This window comes from Anser anser (assembly GCF_964211835.1).
Source record: "Anser anser genome assembly, chromosome: 20".
Taxonomy (NCBI): Eukaryota; Metazoa; Chordata; class Aves; order Anseriformes; family Anatidae; genus Anser; species Anser anser.
Genome location: NC_139741.1, coordinates 608,109 through 629,838, shown reverse-complemented (window position 1 = coordinate 629,838; position 21,730 = coordinate 608,109). Strand labels below are relative to the sequence as shown.

Genomic DNA, 21,730 nt, shown 5'->3' with positions numbered 1-21,730 from the left:
GGAATTTGCTCTTGAATGTTACTGAGTACCAGAAGAGGAATAAACCCTACAGCTTTTTATTTGCCAGGTGCATTGACTTCAAGGGAAATCAGCGATAAGGTGCCATGGGACCAGGGCGCCCGTGATGAGCACTCACTTGGTCTCCATTCCGCACTCGCTCTCTGCCCCGTCCCCACCAGCGCTTCTAGAGAACCAGAGGATCTCCTCCCTGCGGGCTGGCTGCCCCCACTCGCTGCTCAGTGCCCCTCGGGCACGGGCACCCCTGCGCGCCGTCCTGCCCCCTCCTCCTGCTCTGGGGCTCGCAGAAACGGGACCCTCTGGGCAGCCTCTGCCGGGGTGGTTCCCCACACGCTGTGGGGCCTGACACGGGGAATGCTCAAAATGCAACCCATCTGTTCGCCTTTGCAAAACAAATTCACGCGGCTGGGTCACCACGGCCGGGCTGGCTGTGCTGCCGTCTCGCACACGGAGGAATCAGACTTGCTCCATGATACTTAAGTGTATCTGTAATAGGGTCTGGTATAAGGTACGATGAAGACGTGCTAAAAGCACCAATTATGTCTTCTGTTTTCTATCAAAAGATAGAAGTTCTGTCTTTATCTTCTGGCATTCAGTTCTTTGTAGAAATATAAAAAGAATTTCAACTGAATCAGCTTTCTGAATAGCAAATTACAATCTGCTGCCCTTAATGGGTAATATCCTCTGCCATCAAGGCTGCCTTTAGGATTTCACTGTCTCCCATAAAGAACAGTTTTACTGGATTATCAATGAAAAGAATAGCTGTAACAAAAGACAGGTTGATAGCACTTTTTTTCCTTCCAGTCTGGCAAGTTTCAGCGAGTCAATCTCTTACATGAAGTTAGGTGCCTTTGCTTAACTCCTAAAGAAATCCTGGCACTCCATCACCCCACTGGCTGCGCCTCTCATCTCCACAAACCTACGGGGGCGTTGGGGCCCAGGTCAGGGCATGCTCCCCCTCCTTCTGCAGAGCCCCCACTGCTCACCCTGCAAACCGCACGCGGCGACAGGAGAAGACGCGGCTTCCCTCCACGTGCCGCGTGTGCGATGCCAGGTGCAGCAAAACAGAGCGAGGGCCACCGAGTCAGAAGCCTGCACCATGGACAGATGTGTTTTAGATGCTCAGCCCAGAGACTGGAGGACATCCATGGTCAGCCCGCACAGGCCATAAAACATCCCAACGACTCTCTAGCGAAGAGCGGGCACAAGGGGAAAAGGGCAAAACACCATAAAAATGATGCAATGCTGTAGGAAGACTGCAGAGAAGTTCAAGATTTGAGGTCCCTGAGCTGGAAGATAATTTGTTACCTGAAAACGTCCAGCTAGTGTGGGACGGCAGAGCGCTTGCTCCTCACAGCGTGGCGTGCAGCAGGCGTCGTGCTCGGGCTCAGCTCACAAAGAAACCCTCGGGGCTCACTTGGGCATGGCAGCCAGAGCTCCAGCTGGGCGAGAGCCGCAGTGTTCCTGCGTGTGGAAAAGTGCTGTTAGCCTTAATGATGGAGTCTGGTTTATAAATACCCAAAACAGAGATAGATTAGATGAACTTTGAAAACTTTTGTATATATATTTTAAGTGCTCCAGCTTACTAAGCTGTTTTTTCTTTGGTAAACTCCCAGGGCCCTAGTAAAGTCAGTCAACACACCATTACAATCATTTAGGGAACAGTAAAGCTTTGAAAAATAGCATTTCCACTGTGGATTTATAGAAACCATTTGAACTACAGTAAGCCTTGAAGATAACTCTGAAAGATACTTTGATTTCTCAATAATTTCTTGAGAATCATTAAAAAAAATGAAAACTCTATACCCTGGACAGACACAGGAAGGGAAAGCACTTTGAGGAGGAGCAAAAAAATGTTGCCTATACTTAAGAAAATACATAAAAAGCTTGCACTGGGGTGCAAGACAGCTGAGGGACAGCCAGAGCTTGCAGCCCGCGGTGAGATGGTGCCACGGGCTCTGTAACGGGGCAGCGCCGACCTCCAGAGCTGAGCGATGCCGGGCAGGGGCTGTGGCTGGGGAGCAGTTACTGTGACAGGGGATGGATCGCAGTGCCCCTCGCATCGCCCCTCTCTCACCCATCAGTCCACTTGTCTGACTGTTCTAAAACAAAATGCAAAGGAGCAGCTCTTACTGCAGCTGAGTCATGACATTTCAGGCTTAAAACAGTGCTGTGCCCACGCTTCACGATGAATCAAATACTTTTTAATGTCTCCTGACCTACTTCTCAGATCCTTTACGGTATCTGCTTAAGATAAAACTCTTGCTGGGGATTAAAGCATTGATGGCAAGCATCCAAAGGGCAGGAGAGACCACACTGTCACCACAAACTAAGAAAACTGCTCTTGGCAATTTTAATGTTGTATTTTACTTCTGGAAGAAGAAACCTTTTCAAAACTGGGAATTATTGTAGGCCCCAACAGGAAGAGCTGGAACATCCCTTCAAAGAACAGTGGCCTTTGGAAAAGAACCCAGCCTCTAAACGTGCATCTTTCTTTCCAGCAAGTCAAGAAGGTACTGGTAGAAATTAGGATCTATTTTTGCTCTTAAATCACTTGATTTCCTGCAGCGGTTATGCTGCAAATAGGAATTTAGTAGGAAGTTATTTGAAGCTATTAAAAGCTTAAATGCCTGGCTTTCCCACCTATCAGCTGCAGCTTCATTTGGTCCCCAGCACAGGTGTCACTTTGCAGTCAGGTGGCAAATGCACTCCTCGTATTTTTGAATTGATCTCTGCTGGGCATCTGTGCCAGCCCAGTTCCAAAGGCAAGAGCTGAACGAGAGGTGCACGACAGCACAGAGTCTGTACGCTGCTTTAGCAGGCTTCCAGCTGCTACAGGACAGGAAACCTGCAATCCAGGTCCAAATCGACATCTCTCCAGCCACGTCGCACCTCTCCCCTACCCTCACCGCAGATCGCTGACCCCTGGTCAGGGCAGTCCCGCAGAGCTGGGGCCAACCAACCTGCATCCATCTGTATCGCATTGCACCACAGAGCCAAAACGTTCAGATGTCCCGAAGCGAAGCTCGGTGTCACGCAGAGCCCCTGGCCTCACCTGCTGCTCACACAGACCCGACGGTGCCGCCCGGGGGAAGCTCGGGGCCTGGCCGCGGCCAGGCCGTGCTGCAGCCAAGCGCGAGCCGTGCCGACAGCTGCCTGGTTCTTCCTCCAGGTTGCTGCTATCACCACACCGCAGTTTGTGACTGGGGTTAATGATAGTTAAGTGAGTAGCTAGAAGTACAATGGTAGTTGATTTTCAGTTAATTTAGCAAATTATGTCGGACATACAGTCACAGGCTGTTTAACATTCTCCTTCATTAACCTCAGTTATGACGCATCGCACTACTGCGTGCTGCACTTCAGATAACGTTCATCAATCCACCATGACTTGCACAAACGCCACTTTCTTTGCACTGATGGTGACAGGAAAAATCCAATTGTTTCTGCTGCTTTCCTGTGGAGATCGGGTCAGAGACTGGCACAAAGAGCGGCCAGGCTGCTACAAGCCCTGGCTGGTGCAGGAGACGGGAGCAGGGATTCAGACGTGAGCACCTTGCCCTTTGTGTTGGGCCAACGCTTGAACTGACACCTGTGGACGGACACCAGGCTGCTTTGGAAGCCACCCTGCAGACGCACTGAAAAACTGCGGTCCTTGATCTTGAGGGTCTTTCGGAATTTTATGCTGATTTTCGTAAGAACTGGGTGAGTATCCTGGAGCTGTGCTTAAAATCTTGCCTTCTTCTGGATGCTGAATTTCTGTTCCAGCACGGACAGGACCTTCAGTCTGAAGCTCCCGTACTGTCGGTGAAAGAGAAAATCAGATGAGTGCTGTACAACAAATTGTTCTTGTACTTCAGAGAAAGTTTCATTATTTTGATTTTCTTACCACCATGAAATGAAAAAGAATTACTGTAAAAGAGGTCCTCTGGAAGGGGGAAAATGTAGGTTATTTCAAAGGTTCTGTGTGAACAAAACAACTTTTGGCCTGAGCCTGGTTCCTGGAAAATGTTGAGAGAGCAGAAACATCCGATTCTGGAAATACAGAACCGGATGGCTTCTTGAGCGAGCTGTAACCACGCCTGAACACTTCAGCCTCCCTGAAGTGCTTTTTTCTCCCAGGCACTACTAGAATATTTTTTGTTGAAGTGTGTTTCCTCAAACATCTAGCGCTACACGGTTGTTCTCCATTGGAAAAATCACTGGCTGAGTATTCTGACAGGCACTAGCCAAAAACGCTCAGCGCCGTGCCCACGTCTCTGCCGCAGATCACAGCGCTGCTGCGCGCAGCGCCCCGCCACGGGGAGTGCTGGCGGGGAAGCCGCAGGGCTGCGGCGGCTTCGCCTGGCGGCCGCGCTGCACCACCGGAGCTGCTGCGGCCACCGGTGCGGGAGGGACGAGCGGATGCCTTGGTGCGCTTCTGGAAGCTCTCCTGGTTGGACAGACCTTGATCTTCAGGAGGACGAACGCAGAACACCGAGGCCTCCTGTGGCGCTGAGGCATTTTATTCCCATTTCCTATCAGAATTATAAATCAGACGGGGGCTAATTAAAAACGCAAATAGATGCAGAAGCACGAAGGTCGCTTCCCAGTTTTCATTTGCAGAGTTTTATATTCAGTATGAGGAATGCCCAGGGCTTCCATACCCTGCATTTTCTCACAGTTTTCTCTCATCCTTAGTTAGAACTGGTATTCTTTGTAGTCCAGCCTTTATGGTGCAGCATCATTAATGCTTAATTGTTTTAATGAACTGTTCTGGGCTCCTGTAATTACAGGCGCTTCTGTTTTGTCAGCAGCTCTGCCAGGTGCAAGACAGGAGGTCAGGCAGAACACCTTAATCACTCGGGTTTGCCGCTGCCACGTCCTGCATGCTGCAGCGCTCGCGTGTCTGAACCCACCGGGTTTTGGGGGTGCGTGCTGACCCCGTGCCCGGAGCTGGGCAGCCCGAGCTGGCTGAGCACCAGGAGTGCTGAACACACAGAAAAAGGACCGCAGGATGGCTGCTGCTCTCCAGCAGTAAAACCACACAAAAGTGTTGATTAATTTTCTGTGGTGCCAAACAGCACCGATCTGAATTAAAACAAGCGACACCAGCCGCTTTCAGGCTGGGAGCACGCGCAGGGCTGGATCTGGCCCAGGGGGTGCGGGCCCCTTCGTGGTGCTGCAGCCCTCTGACCCCACTGCCAGGAGCGCGGCCACGCTCTCGTGGCCTTTGCAAAACAGCACACGCTCTGAGATGCACCACATCCCTCCTGCCGCGGTACAGAGAGAGTTAAACGCTATGTAAGCGGGAAGCCAGCCCATCCAGATCATGGCAAATCATCCCTTATTACTTATTTATGAGAGTTAATTTCATGCGCTGGCATTTAACGCACCATATGGAGGAGAGGCTTCTGGAGCCAAGCTACAGGCAGCTGAAAGCTGCCTTTTTTCTTCTTCTTTTTTTTTTTTTTTAATACTGTTGAACGTGACTGCAGTGAGGTTAATTGTATTGCTGCTTTTACTGAGCAAAATTGCTTCTTAAAAAGCAGTCTAGCTAAAAATCGAAATCCTCACCCCTCTCAAATAGCAGGTTTATGCTGCAGAAGAAATTGGCATGCCCTGGAAAACAGACCCGATTACCTTGATGAAGCGGACTTGGCAAACAGTCCGCTTGTAGATGCAGCTAAAAAATAATTAGATGCTGAGGCGCACATAGCCACATCTAGTGGTTTTAGTAAGCAGCACTTCCTCCTCCTATTTGCTTCTCTGATAGCAATTTGGAGGGGAATATTCTGAACTGATTTACCATCAAAGCCCACGTGTTCCATACCAGGTACTCAGGTACCTGCTGCTTTGTCCTGTGAGACCACAGCCCCAGCAATCCTACTCCCATTAATATTTTCTGTTAGATTTGGAGTGACTGTCCTTTTTGGAGAACTTTTTGTAAGGGTGTCAAGGCCTAGCATTGCCCAGAAACTCTTGTGTAAACGAAGCCTGAATTGTGTGTGTCAGTAGGTCCAAGCCACCTCAGCCACGGAAGCAGCTCTCTCTCTGACACGCACACACACACACACATATATATATATATTTAGGACTCCTTTTCAGAGGAGGGATTTCTCCAGAGATAAAGCTGAAATAGATTCACAGCAAGGTTGTGGCACTGCTGGTATTTACCATACAGGGATGACATTTCTGGCAATAAAAACGGCAGAACTGCCGAACAGCAGCGATAGCAGTAACGCTTCGCCAGGGACCAGAAGCGCTGCCAGGCGCTTCGAGCAGGAGCGGAGGAGCGGAGGAGCGCCCTGCTGTGGCACGGGAGCGGGGCTCGGCCTACGTCCCTGCCCCACGCCCTCGGGCACAGAGCAAGGCCGCGGGGCAGGGAAGGGGCGCGTGGGCGCCGTGAGCGGCGCCGCTGATGCAGCCGTGCCGCTGGGACCCGGGCCTGTCACGCAGCGAGCCCCACGGAGCGGGCAGGCACCGTGCCCCTGCCCCGCAGGCAGCCCTCACGGCGCGGGGTAGCTTTCTGCCTTGCCTTTATCCGGCAGCTCTGAGATCTCCTGGCTTTTACACCAAATGACAAACCTCAGCAACACGCAGCAGAAATCCACGCTCCCTCCCCTCTTGCATCTCGCGCACAACAAAACCCCTTTATCTCTGCCCAGAACACGAGGCGCGTCCTCTGGAGCGGGGTAGAAATTGAGGTGCCAACCGCTAGAAGCCCGGGAGGAAGCTCAGCCAACGCTGTTCTCATCAGCAGAGCTGAGGACACCCGAGCAACACCAGTATTTCTGAAAACACACGCACCGCGCGGCGCTCCAGAGAACGAGCGCCAGCGCTGCCGGGGCAGGGCCCTCGCCCCGAGCCTGCCCGGGGCTCCTCTTGCTGGCCACACAGCAGCCGCGGTGCAACCGGGCTGAACGCTCACGCAGCTGCCCGCCTGCCGGCCCCCTTGGCTTCTTTCTCTATCAAATACCAGTTCCTGCTAATTTTTCCTCAAGTCCGACCAAAACCTCTTTTCTTCAGATTTCCACGGCGAGGTCTGTGAATCCTCCCAAATCCATTTGTTTCCTTCACTTATGAGCCACCTTTTGACTTATCCGAGAAGCTCTCTGAACACTGTAATACAAAGCTGCTCTCATTACAGTGTTAAATTAAAATTTAGTAGAAGATGCACAAAGCAGAATAAACTTTCAACTAAAATATAAACATTATTACTGAGAAAGAAAACTGGAGGGAGCTGCTAGGCTTCTTTGCATTAAAAATGCCTGAGATTTAATTTCACTGTGACATCTCCTTGGAATTACACTGCTAATTGATCAAATTTTGTCTGTCTGTTATTTAAACTTTCAATAAAACTTAGATTAATGGAAGGTGTAATCCTCCCGGGCAGAACAAATATTCCCATTGTTCATGTCAGGTATGGAATAGCAATGCCCTATAACAGCTTTTGCATTCAATCTGTGAACACGAAGTTAATCACAGAAGTGCAGTGATTCTTTAATTGCTTGAACGAAATTTTCTGTGTGTCATTTCTCGTCCCTGCTCTTCCCCACCCCCAGTCTCCACTAAATGCTGGTATAGATCTTTAGAACTAACTAGGTGTAATTTTCAGGAGTGATTTGCTTTCTTCACAATACGAATAAACCCAAAGCTTTCTCCATCTGCGATCCTTCCGAGGGACGGGAGCATCTCCCCACCTGATACTCCTGGCAGAGGGTCTTTTCTCCCATAGAAAAAAAAAATAATAAAAAAGTGAAACAACACAAAAATGACAAGTGTCCTGCCTTGTGCAGAATAAAGAAAAATGCTCTCAAGCTGCCCTCGTATACAAATCCCTCCAGCTTCTGGCCTAGCCCAGGAGATTGCGGCCAGGCTTTGCAGAAACTACGACTTCAGAGCCCTGCAGTCACACAGCAGCGGCACACGGCTCCCACGAGCACCCACAGAAGCCGCAGCACTAAGCGAGCCCTTCCTTAGCACAGCTGACCTCCAGCTTCGGGGGATCTGATTGTTTTCCTACGCAATCTGGGTGTTAGCACTACATATTTTTGAATACATTTGAGGTAAAACCATTTTTCTTTCTCAAACCGAATTTCAGTGGATTACATAAAGCTCCTCCATGACTCAGGATGTTTTCCAAATTGGCTCTTTTAGTTTTCCGTCTCAGTGAGGGCCATAATCTCTTGCATTTTTAGACATTGTGGTGACTTTCCAAGGGAGAAGTCGCGTTTGTAAAGAGCATTGATAACATTACTGTGAAAATTATGCAAATTCAATGACCGTGTGATGCACAGCAGCAGCCCTGAAAGCTGTGTTCCCCCTTACGATTTAAAAGCCATTTTCCCTGAAAGCACTGTGCTCGCACAGCCGAAGCCCTGGCTGCGCGCCAGGCAGCGGGTGGTGACAGCGGCGGCGGGCTCTGTGCGGCGGGCGGCACGGCCGGTGCCACCCCTGCTGCGGGCTGGTCCCCAGCCGGGCTGAGGAGCTGCGCGTAGCCACCGAGCCTGCAAGGGGCCCCGGGCCACCGAGTACAAGGACATTTGAGGGCCTCTGGGCCAGGCAAGCAAACGCAGGTGACGGAGAAGCACCGAGCCCCGTGCTGCCACGGCGACACCTGGCCCTGAAGCACAACCACGGGGCTCCCAGCCCGCAGAGCTGCACAGGAACCCCCCAACCAGAATGAAATGCTCATTTCTGAACAAAATAGAGATGTTTTATAGCAGTATTGTTTCTTCCGTTTATGTAGGGATCCACACAATTCAGAAAACTGCTTTGTATCCAAAATACCTCAGTAGCCTGCTGTATTGGAGTGTGGAAATGGTTGCAGAAATAGCAAACCGTCCTTCACAAACTTGGGTATTCACGTACAGGTAAAGCTCCGAAGGAAAAGACCGCTTTCTTACATGCACAGGCCAGAGCATCTGCAGCTAGCTCCGTTATTTCTAATTTGTTACACACGGAAAATAACCACTTTGGAACGAGTATTCCCCAAACTTGTAGAAGCTAATGTCTAAATCCAAACTGTGTGAAATCTCGTGAAAAAATATTACCTTTCCCCATCGGCTGTCTTGCTCACATCTGCCTGTCACCCCCACCAGAGCAGCGCTCACGTGGAAATTTGCTGCCTGAAACGGCCCCGAGGCAGAGCAGCCAAGGCACAGCCCAGGAGCACGGCTTCGTGGAGCGGGCCCTCGGGTCAGAGCTCACGGCCGGCGGGGGGACGCGTCCCGGCTCGCGGGGACCCTGGCAGCGCAGCCAGGCCACCACCACAGGCTGCCTGGGGCTCGCTGCGTGCCACCCGCGTCGGCCCTGGACGAAGGGCAGGACGCAGCCAGAGCGACACGAACTGTTTGCAAATGCTCATGCTAACCAAGCGCAAGGAATCACAGGCTGTTCCCCGCCACCCTTTTTCCATGGGGAGAGCTATGCATCCATACGAAACTTGGCACTCATGAGAGGAGGAAATCACACACTATTTCTTCCTGACGCACGCCTTTTCAGCAAATTTACTATTTGCCAGACTAAGACCTTTTGTATCATGCAGAATTAAAACACAAAAGAGGGCACTAAGGAGAGGAGGAAGAAGTTAGGAAGCAACTAGTTTGTATTCTTTCAGCAGTACTGTTTGTTGTGCGGTGCTAAATTAACTCCCATTAATTCATTGTGAAAACCGGCCTCGGAGAATAGGATGGAAGTTACAGTTTGTTCTCCTGAATTAATGTTGCATGGTAGCACTTTATTTTAAGAATAATTAATGATAACTCAGTGGAAAAAAAAAAGTCTTTTAATACATCTGAAGTGTGTCAATGGTAGACGGCTGCCACCGTACCTGCTATGAGTCTTATTTAAAGCAGCCAAATATTTTCATAGCTGTGATTCATATTTTCATCTTCCTATGCCTGTGCTCTGTTTATTGCAAATAACCTTCAGGGGTAGGAAGAAGAACATGGATTTATATATTCAAAACAGGAACAAAAGGGCCAAGCGGAGGCGTTCCGCTCCTGCTGCCGATGAGGTGGGACGAGGGGGCCGGCGGGCGCAGAGCGGGGGGAGCGGGGCCGGACCGGCCGCGCCAGGGCCCTGGGGAGGCCGCGGCTCCGTGCCCGCAGGAGCCACCCGCACGCGGCCGCACGATGCTTCGCGGCCCACCTCTGGGCTGGGAAGGGCTGGCAGGGGCCGCCGGCGGGCCCGACTGAAGGCCCAGCTGCCCCAGCTCCTCACCGTGCACAGATGTCTTTGAGGCATCTTTCTCCCTAGAACGGCTGGTTCTGCTATTTCTAAATATACTTCTTCTGCTACCACTTAAAACTTAATCATATCCTCAATGACTCATGTACAAAAACGCTTAGCTAGATGGCAGATGAATTGAAAATAACAGGGATGCAAACACAGTCGAAGACAGTTGCTCTGGTTTTAAATTCTAGCATTTTCTGAGGCAAATTCCCCCTGTACCGCGGGGAAACATCGCGCAGAACGCGCCACTCCCAGAAACACACTTGGGATTTGCCACCACAGCCCATTTTACACGGTTAGTGCTTTGCTACTCACATGAGAAAGCAGCACTCAAAATCACACGAGGGACAAGCGCCGGGAAGAGGGACGTGAGATGCAGCTCGGGGCCCTCACCGGCCCCGGGCCCCCCCGAGGGCAGCAGCGCCGTGCCCCGGAGCTCGCTGCCAGACCGCTGGCCGCAGCCCCGCTCCTCGGCTCCGAGGCGTGACGCCGCGCTCCTCGGGCAGGCTGCGCCGCAGCTCCGCGGCAGGGCTCTGCAAAAACCTGCGTAAGTGATTTACACAGGTGAGGCACACGGCGTGCTCATTAAAGTATCGGAGTGGCTGGAAACGAAGAAGATTCATATCTGCTGCAGGAAGCTTTCAGGGATCAATATGTTCCAACATATGTTTTAATGCTTCCTGGGTTCTCATACGTATCTCATGAGAATTCTTCATTTACCATTTTTTTTCCCAGGGTTACGAAGCCAACTGTTTTCCTATGCACATGGATGTGCTTTGAAGCAGCGAGCCGACTTTTATAAAAAATCTCTTCTGTAGAAGGGGAAATGCATGAAGCTGTGCTTCTAATCCAAACAGTCCATGATAAGATTATGTTGTGCACAGAGCCTTAGCTGTTCCTGCTGTGCGCTACTGTATTTAAGTGCTAAGCGCATGTTTGGGTAGATTATTTTTCCGGGAAGCGGCTAACCACAACTTGCGTGCCAGCACATTTGAAACATTTTCTTCCCACCCTTTCTCCCCTCCTTTTTCCAGAGGATACTATGTTTGACGTCTCTGTAATAAAAGATTATACTAAAACTGGTAGGTGAGTGGGCTGCACAGATTCACAGCTGGAGCGGAGATAGCTGTTCTGAGTGCTGGTGCAGCCAAACAAGCACGACTTTAGGGGTAAGGAAAACAAGGAAAAGGGTGTGAGCGTGTGTGTGCTGGAGCATGGGGGAGAGGGAGCCCAGCGCTGATTGTGTTGGCTGCATGGTTGGGCCCAGCATCACAGATAAACCCACAAGCTGCTCTGCAATTTGGCTTTTGCAGCACACGTGCTTAGCAACTAACATGATTTCTCATCAAGTCAATTAATTAACAGGGAGGGCCCTTAAGTTTGGAAAAGAGCAAGGGTTGACCAGCTTGATTTTAATCCAACAGCAGAAGACATCTGCAAGAAGTAAAAGATCCAGCAGGTGCTGAAACCTTATTCCTAAAAGGTGAGATTCACAGCTTGAAACAAAGCCCACGAAGCCCGGCTCAGCTGGAAGGCGCCCCGAGCGGCGCAGCTCCTGCTCTTCTGCTTGGGCGTTTTTTGTGCAGCTCCCTGGGCTGCTCCCGACCGCTGGACTGGTCTCAGGAGCGCAGCCACTCGGGCAGCCAGCTTACAGCAGGCAAACCGAGGTCAGCCTACACTGCAGCAGCGTTCGCAGCCCTGGACAGAGAGCAGGAGCTGTAACCTCATCATTGCGGAAAGAGCAAGAAGGGACTTTGGGAAGCCACATAGCCCCTTCCCCATCCCAAGAAGGGCCAACTGTTCCCATCGCTGCTGGCAGACGTTTGTCTAGGCGGTCCTCAAAGGCCCTCAGGTTTCATCTCCTCTGCAGGTCACCTCTGCCAGCCATTCACCAGCTTCCCTGCAAGGCAGCTTTTGTTAATGCCTAACCTGAATCTTTCTCACCAGTCGGAGATCTTTATTTCTTGTTCCAGACAATACATCAGCATGGAGCACATTGTTCTCTTCCTCCCTGTAAGAGCAATTTCTGTACTTTCAGACTCCTTGGCCTCAGCCCGCCCCTCTGCAGGCTGACATTCTTTCAATCGTCCCTTATTGTCGCGTTCTCCAGACAGACACAACAGATACGACAGGGCAGAAATAAGATGACTCAGTAGACAGCTCCAGAGCTGCCTGCCCTGGCATTCTGTATAGAGCTGTGGGTGCTGCTGGTTGACGTGGTCCTGGAAATCAAGGGGGGCCTGCTTTTGTTGTACGGTTGTAGGCAGAAGCTGCAGAGCGAGCTGGGGGATGGAGCGGCACGGGGACGCGCCGCGTGGGACAGCCGTCCTGCCGCGGGGCTGCGGCAAAGCCACAGCATGGGGCGCACACCCGCGGGGCTCCTGAAGGGCGACAACGGCTGCCACCGCTCACGGGGCCGGCGAGCAGGGACTTCTTTTTTGGCCTTATTGCCTGGAAGGCTATTTGAAAATAATTAAAAGATGGAACCTTTTATGTGGTTTATGATGCTTTGATCAAGGTTTTTTTAATTAACCTATCTTGCTTTAAGCTGCTGAGAGTTCATTTCACCCTCGCGGAGGGCATCACAATGCACCTGACAATAACGTGGCTGAGCGGGGGGGCAGCACACACCACACCACTCGGGCAACAGCCAGCAACATCTGGAGAAAGGTAACCCAATAATCCAAATATAAGCACAGTCTCCAGCTCAGGTGTGCTTGGTTTTGAGCTAAACATGAAACAGTTTGCTGTCATTTCAAATAAGGATCAGGAATCAAAAAAAAATAGAATTCACGTTTTTTAATTAAAAAATATTCTACATCATGTACTCCTTGCTGTCATTTAGACAAAGGATAGTGACTGACAGCTGCGCAGGTGAGCAGACCAGAGCCCTCTGTGAGGAACTGGGATAAGCAGGATTTTAAGTAAGGAAAGAGAAGGAAGAAATGCTGGGACTGACACCACACCGCCTCTTCCCTGCCCGCCGCAGGCGCCCAGGGCTGGAGGCGCGGTGCAGTGAGGAAGATGGGTGGGAGGCAGAGAGGGTGAGGAAAACCAGGGTGGAGAGCTGCAAGAAACAGCTCCAAAGGTTCGCTTTTTCAGTTCACACACTATCTTCAAGTAATCATACTTCTCCCTCACCATGTCCCTTGATGGAGGAGACACCCGAAGTCCCCGGTCCTGCTGCCCCACGAGCTTCTACAGGGAAATGGCTCCATTTGCTCTTGGCCCTGTTTTGGGCTGCAAGAAAACCCAGGAGGGATTGGACTCTTGGCCCACCCCTTTCACGCAATGCCCGAGCCCCTGTTTCGGCACCAGCGATCCTGAAAATCACAAAATGCCGGCAGTCGGAAAGCATCTTGCTCTTTGTTGAGTATGGGGGGAAAATGTTTGAGAAAACCAAACAGATACAGGGGAAGGAGAATTTAAGTCACTTATAACAGGTACTTTCTTAGTGCTTTCCTTGAAGACCTGAATACCTGCGGAAGAAGTGAGGATGAAATAAGAAAAAAGATTTATTGAGTCTCAAAGCCTCCAGTTAAAATTAAATGCGGTGAGAAAAGTGGCTTTCCACATTTAATTGTCTTTTCCACAGTAACTGTGTGTCAGTCTCTTCTAAAAGCCTATTAATTCTGTAATTTAGTGCTAGCAAGAGCTTGGAGACAGACAAAACCACCACTGGGTTTTTTTCTTAATTCATTGACTAACTGTCATCAGGCATCAGTGTTAGGGGTGCTTTCTCCTTGAAGACTCCAAATACTAAAAATTAAAAACTTTTTATAGTCTATTTAATAAAAAAAGTGCTGGCACATCAGTTAATAGAGTGGACTCTATGACATTGTATGTTAGGATTTAATTATGGCTAAAAATAACCTGACATGTCAGGAGAGCTACAGCGAAAACACTTTTCCAAGCACAAGGAGGGATTAGCTCAGATGACTTCAGTGGTTAGATGTAATTTATTTGTTTAGCCATAATTTTAGAGTTTATTCTGAAACCAGATAGAGGTGGTAACGGAGTTAGTAACCCAAGGAAGGGTTGGTAGGTATAGAACTTGCTATGCAACCTCAAACTTCAAGTAAACTGCCAAAAAAATCCACATTACTTCAGAGTCTGCAGCAGCAAAGCAACATTCACATTCTTGTCTTTACAAATCGATAGGAAAGATACTCAAATGAACACGTAATCAAAGTCATCTGCACGAGCAATGGCCTCGCTCCTCTGCACCTTCCCGCTGGAGCAGGCGGACAGAGCGAGTGTGGACAGACACGGCGCTGCCGGCTGCACGGGGCAGGCGGGGCGGCTCGCTGCCCCAACCAGGGACCTTAAGCTGTGAACAGAAAGGATCATTTTTTCAAGTCCAGATGTCACCAGAAGGGCCCTGCAGCTCACTCCGGGAGCACAGGCAGCCCGCACTGAGCCACCCAGCACCTGGCGGTATCCAAGCCCGCTTCTGAGCAATCAGCGATGTGCAAACGAGAGCCCTGGGTGATTCTGGGTCACTTTGGTGCCTCAAGTAATACCAGCAAGGAACCTGAAGGGTCAGCTTAAACAAGAACTAGCATCAGAAATGAACAGCTCCCTGTGCTGGGGGGGGAAGCTTTACTTCCTACACAACTCACCCGTTACAGTTTTTCTTGCATTATTTCAGGTAAATCAGGATGTAATTTCCCTACAACCCTCCTGCAATTTAAGCAGAAGGCAATAGGAATGTTTTTCATTATTTTGCCAGCTGTTTCAGTTTCTCAGGCCTGCTGTAAACTAGAGTAGGTTTTATAGCTGGCAAAATGTGAAATTTAAACAGATTGTTTGCCTATTCTAATGTATTTTAATGAAGTGCTTCATCTCGCTTCTCAAGCAAGGCTTCCACATAATTTAAGTTTTCCCCCAGTCATTTGTCGTTTAGTTCCTCCCAGAAAGGGGCTGCACTACCAAGGGAAATGCCGCTGCTTGTGCTCCGTCTGGTTTCCTGTCCCCGAAGCCCTCGGCAGCAGCCCGGGAGCCGACGCAGACCGAGCTGCGGGAGGATCACCCCGGCTGCTCCAGGGGAGGGGCAGCAGTGACCAGGTTGGGCACACCTGGGCTACGACGGCAATCTCCTACCGCATGGTAAAGCCAAGATTGCACTCTGAGTTCAATATACTGACATCTGCCTGTGGTAATCCTGTCCAGCATGGATAGGAACCAAGGGAAAGCCATCCCATCATGATAGGAAGTGATGGATGAGGCTCCAGGGAGAGCTGCGGGCAAGTCCATGCAGATGTGCAACTTGCAGTGACATTTTCAGGAGTTGCCTTTAAAGAACAAGGAGAAAAAAAATGGAACTGTGTGTATGAAAGATGAAATTGCATCTCTACGGAGGGCCCAAATAAAACCAAGTCGCCAGATAAAAGCCACCACAATATTTTGGAAGAAGATTCTGGTGAAATCCAAGAAGTGTGCATACTGGATTTTACATTCTGCAATTAATTTCATTCCAACAGACCTGTTAAAAACCTAGGAGATACAGAAGGGTATTTACTGTCTAATTTTATACATCCAACTCAGTTGCCTAGATCAAAAGCCCGGGAACACAACACCAACATCTCCCGACACGCAGCCAAGGCAGAGCCAGGGAGTGCAGAACTGAACATTGCGGTCACCGCTCTTTTTCTGCCTGGGTGTTTCTCACCTCTTCTGCACAGGTGACGTGCCGACCTCAGAACGGGAGGATGCTGTAGCTTCCCACACAGAGTCTGCCCTGACCATTATAGGCATGCAGCGGGGGGTCAGCTGGCCTCTCACGGGGCACGCATGGTCTCACTGTACACTGGCAGTACATACGCCTTGGCTGCACGATCACTTTGTCCTCTAGTCCCACGTATGCAAATACAGAGATTTCTAAAGTCTGAAAACCGGTCTGGTAATTTGTTCCCCAGTCGTTCTACCAAAAGGACAAAAAAAAAAAAAAAATCCCCCCTTAGATTCAAGGTTTCCAAATTCAAGACTGATATTTTTGCCTGTACTTTCTTCCCCGCTTTAAACCATGAGCTCACCTTCCTTCTGGAGAAAATAAACAACTGCATTTCAAACCAGATTCAATGACCAACGTGACATTGTGAAGGACATACCAGCATTTATCATCTCTCCAAATGAGTTGTTAAGCATTTATAGAAACATTTTCTCCCTGGCACAGCTTAAACTAAGTACTTATCTAATTTCCTCTAGAGAAATGTGTTGGAAAAATCACTAAGATAAATCTGTCATCACAAATAGTAATAAACAACCACTCTGGCATAGTTGCTTATTTAGCAAAATTATTTGAATATTAATGGTTTTTACAGGTATGCCTCCACGGTAAGAATCCATGAGGGTGATAACTCAGAACTAGAGGATTCCCGAGTTTCGATCACAAGGCATAATTTGGGTAAGGTTATTCTAGACAACTGTGTATGTAATAATATACATTACAGTATATACATACAGTGATCGGAGAGCTTTTCCCAGTTTGGACTGGAACTCTTCATTGCATATGTCAAGAGATGCGTCAGAAAGATGAACTCAAACGACAGGAGACTGAAGGACGTCAGGAGCGTGGTTATGAACTTCAGAATATTTTTAGCGAGTGCCACGATATTCCTGCACTCCATGGCCCTCCGGTACCACCTCACCCTTCCTCGCCAACGCACGCTCCTGCCTGAGCTCGGTAGCAACGCCCAGCTCCCGGCCCGGCCTCCACCTTCAGGGCTCAGGAGGAGCCCGAGAGCTCCACCAGGCGCCAGGGCAGGGCCGGGGAGGCGCAGCCGAGGGGACCCGGTGGGAGCCCCGGCACCGCTGCTCCCCCCAGGAGCAGGGCACCGGGTACCTTTGCTCCCAACACGACCGCCCCCTGAGGCTCCCAGTCTCTGCTATCTAGAGGCAGCTGTAGGAAGTGGTGGTAGAGGTGGGCAGTAAAAAGAATCGGGAGGTATGCAGGAAGGCTCCAGGGACCCAGCTGGCAGGCAGCGTTCATGCAGCACTCTCGGAGGGGAAGAGGTTTATCCCAGAGGTGCAAAGGCTGAGACAGCAGCTAGCACAAACACCCAAACATGATACAGAGGAACCTGCCAAAGACTGCTTTCTGCTGTGGCCTGACCCAGTTCAGCGTTTATTTTTAGTCTCATTTGGTACATAAACAAAGCCCATGAGATCTCTCCACGTACGTGTGCATCTCCTGCGCGTATCTGCGCTACTTTGCTTCCCCCGGCTGAAATCCAGGGCTGGGATGGCAAAGAGGTGAAGTTCCTGCAAGTTTTCTGGCCCTAAGTGGCTGGAGAGTTCAGAAATCCTTTATTAAGAGGAAGCCTGAGGAACAGGCTTGACACTTTTTAAAGACTAAAGACACATCAGCACAGCACTAAGATGATTTCGTAGGAAACCAGGTTTCACTGGTGCCACGGCTTGTCGAACAGCCGCAGTGAGATACGACATGCTGGGAATGCAAAGAGTCAAAGCCTGCACTTGCTAATCAAAAACAACTTGATTTCCACTTCCATCAAGATGCTGGATCCCACGTCCAGGTGGTATCCACATCTACACATAAGGATGGAGGAATGCTCACTATTTTCACAAAAAAAAAAAACCCTTCTGTTTGCAAACAAACAGCAGAGAATTTCCATCACTGTTTGACAGGTCCGATTCTTCCCTGAAGAAGCTTACAACTCGAGCTGCCCTCCGGAGCACAAGTGCCACACAAGTCCCCGGACGGGTGCCACGTGTGAAGGGCGAGGTGTGGTGCCTAACGCGCTCCTCGGCCTCAGCGCGCCCCGCGCCCTGTCCCCGCTGGGGCAGCAGGGATGTCTCTGGCTTCTTTGATGTTAGCAGCAGGAGACATCACAGCAGCACAGAGATGCTTATTATCCCCTTGGGTTCTTTTATTTGTCATGGATTTCAGCCTGTTGTATAATACACATTTTTCAAGTTAAGCATCAAAACAATGAATACAAACGAGCAAGGAAGTGTTCACTTGCTGAAGGAGGAGAATTACTAAGAGCAACATCATGCAGTATTATAATGCATTTCCTACTACTACACCATTTGTATTAATGTATTAGAGACATCTACAAAGATGAATTGCAGCTTAGTTCAAAGGGAAGAGCGCTCAGATGTCTGTAAAACACTGCAGGCTGCTATCAGCAACCATCTCCTGAAACAACATTTGGATTTTCAGCTCTTTCCTGGCATAAAGAGAAATACTCTCCTACTCCCCCCGTTCCAGCTGTACTGGCTCGCTGGCTGCACGCAGATGCCCCCAGGCACCGGGGAGAGGGACAGCCACTGTCCCCAGCCGGGGGCAGAGCTGGGACCGGCCAGCCACGCTCAGCCCCATCACCCCAGTCATCCCCTAGAACAGCTTATCGCATTTCTTGGTCTAAGTGAAGGTTTAACTACTGCATACCAAGTAGATTATATACAGTGCTGTAAGATGCCCTGAGTACCTCTGGCACAGATGACTGTGCTAATAGAAATCCAGATCTATTTTAGTTTGATTTGAATCACACAGGTGGCAGAAACGCCTGGAATAAAAGTAGGGATACAACCCCGGAACAGCAAAGGCTGGAACACCCAGGCTATTAGGGTGAAAAAGCTCCCGATAACATCGCTAGGACCAGGAACGCAGGTTAACTCCACCACAGAAACATCGATGCTTTGGGCACCATCACCAGAAGCACTGGAGGTGGCTACTGCAAGGATTTCATTCATCTTCGTGCACGGGCTGAACCCCACGCCCAGGCACTCACCCTGCTCAGTAGCCCCCTCCCAAGCTCGATGACACTCACAGGACCCAGGGCCGAGACAGCTCTCGACCACTTCAGTCCTTGCTCCAGCCCTGGAGTCAGCCAGGCACAAGAGGAAGCCACAGCGCAGCTGCTTGCCCCAGCACCAGCCACCAAACACCGAGCTCCGCGTGGACCGACCGCAAGCCCTGCATGAAACGCTCAGGCTGCCAGAGCCCGGCCCCGCCAGCCAACCCCTGCAGCAGTACTGGGCTCAGAGCTGGGAGAAGAGCCTGGTTTTGTGGACAGTATATGGCCAGCACCAGGGAACTGGCGCGAGATTGAACCTTGGGAATTCAGAGTCCCCAAGACATTCAACCCCCACATGCCCTATCAATAAATTTATGAATAGGCCACAAGCTTATGGTAAGAAAATACAGAGCACTAACCTTGTTAATATTTGTTCTCTTGGAAACTGCACAGGTGCCAAAAAGTCAGAAAGAAAACGGCACTGCTGTGCTTTTGTTCCCAAAACGCTCGTTTTAACAGTGACTCTGAGCAGACCTGGGATTTAAGCCCTCAGGAGAAGGGAACACAGTCATCAGCTTCCTGGCACAAGATTATACTGACTTGTAACTCCAAAACCAAAGAGAACCAGCAAGAACTGGATTTACACTGCTTTAGGTTTGAGAACACAACTGTAGAAGTAACAAAAAACTGGAGACATTACTCAGAAAAAAAGGGAAGGGGGGGAAAATCTCTTTATGCTAATTTGATGAGTTTTCTTCAAATGCTGAAGGCCAGGAAGAAATCAACAACACACTCGGAACACAGTGCTCCCACCTGCAGGCCATTTACTAGGATCTTCAATCTAAGCAGAAGCAAAATAATATCTGAGGATCCCGACTGACAGGAGAGTCCAACAGAAAGCATCGCTGTGCTCACAGAAGGCACCCGCCTACCAGCAGAGGCAGGCAGAAACCTGTAAGCAGCTGCAAAGCATCACCCTCTCCCTGCACCAGTCTCCTTGCTAACTCAAAAGTTCACAAAAACCCAGCGCTATTTTAAAGTCATTAAAGATGATCTAATATCACAAACATATCAACTTACCTCAGAAGTAAAATCAACGTAAAGTCAGTGCGTCTTCCAAGATTCCTGCTTTCTGAAACCTGGACAGAGCCTCCCCCAGTTGCTGGCAGCCCACCGGAGAGCAGAGGGGCAGGATCCGAAGCCCCACCTTCTCCTCTGCTTTCAGCTGGGGGTATCTGCACCAGGTGCTCTGCGTTTTGCACTGTGTTCTTCCTACTTGGATCAGCTATACATTGGCGGTCTGCTGACTGCTTAATTAGCTTAAATGGAGTTTGAAATTTTTGGTACTTGGCTAACATAGACTGGACTCCTACCCTTTGAGGATGCCATGCTGATTTGCACTTTTCTCTGCTTCTGGCTCGTCATTCCTCACCCTTCATCAGTGTAATTAGTACTGCAAACGAGCACTGCACCACAGGTGTGCAGGCCTTCCCTCCCTCCCGTGCTTCTGCGTGGCTGAAAGTACGCTTCTTATCTATTTGCTTTCCACAGTAGGCGTGCATTCCTTTACAGCACTACGACCTCACACCTGGGAGCTAAAACCCTCAGAACACGGCACCTGCACCGAACAGGAGCGATGTGCGTGCTGCCCAGTTCGAAGCGCGCCAGGAACCGCTCGCCCCACGCCGCGCTTCACTCCCTCTCGCCAGAAAGAAGAAAGGAAAAGAAGAGGACCCAAGCGTGGCGTTCCCCTTCCGGCGCCTCGCCGTGCCAGGGTTTCTCTGTGGTGCACTGGGACCACCAGCGAAGCAGCGGGGGGTGGCCGTGGGGGAGCCCAAGGCCGATGCAGCTGGGGCGCGTGGTGCGGAGCCTGGGGACGTGACGGCTCGCCGAGCCCGCTCGCAGGCAGCCCAGCGGCCACGGCATCGGCTACGGGGCCCTGCGGCTACCCGGCAGCTCACTCACAAGGAACGCATCCCTATTTCACACAGAGGCAGGGAACTCAGGAAAACCTGTCCAGCGAGCAACGTCACTTTTGAAGAAATAGCTAAGAAGAAGTTAACTGATTTCTAAGCTAAAAAGAAATTAACAGAGGGACAGAAAAAGACAGCAGCCAAGACATCAGGGCCCGGAGTTTCAAGGGCGGCCTTCTCCTTTGCGAATGCTAGTTGCGTTTGCACCTCACATCAAAGCGGCTTTCGGTGTTGCGCAGGTTCTGAAGGAGCAGAGAGCAGAAGTTACAGCCGCCGGTGCTGACTGCAACCTGCAGCAACTGCAGGGCTCTCTGCAGCCCTTGGGTGGCAAAAATGTCGGGGCACAGCCAGTGCTGCAACGCGCCAGCAGAGCTTCCTTCACGGGAGCAGCCTCAGCACCAACGCTGCACACCCAAGGGCTGTGCCGTTCCGTTATTCACAGGCGGAGTTGTACATCAGCTGTGATCCTCTTGTTCTCCAGATCCATTTTCCTTTACGTGAACACATAACTCACTTTACTGTGGTTTTGAATTGCCTCTTCATATTGCTGTGAGATGCTCTGCGTCAGAGGGGGGAGCGCCCGCTGGGAGGGAAGGTGAGTTTCGGGCAGCATGCTCAGCGTACGCTGCAAAATCGGATGCTTCTTGTTGGTACCCAGGAGGCAGAGACCTTTTGTAGTTGGACTGGGCGCTCTTCTCGAGGAGGGCTTCCAGCCTACTGTCGTCCCCAACAGCACCCGGTCCCTGCACCTGGGAGGGA

At 50.5% G+C, this 21,730-nt stretch overlaps 1 long non-coding RNA gene across 7 annotated transcripts in view; it reads right to left on the bottom strand.

The window, feature by feature from the left end:
* LOC310884337 overlaps positions 1-21,730 on the bottom strand; it is a 186,659-nt gene that overhangs the window by 20,287 nt on the left and 144,642 nt on the right. For 5 of the 7 annotated variants that reach the window (XR_014574164.1, XR_014574165.1, XR_014574166.1 and 2 more), the window contains exons 6-7: positions 2,982-3,816; positions 1,327-1,482 (exon numbers count right to left, since the gene is read on the bottom strand). This is a non-coding gene — a long non-coding RNA (uncharacterized lncRNA). Of the gene's footprint in view, positions 1-511; positions 1,207-1,326; positions 1,483-2,981; positions 3,817-21,730 lie in introns of those variants that run through there. The other 2 variants (XR_014574168.1, XR_014574170.1) reach the window with 2 other exon arrangements.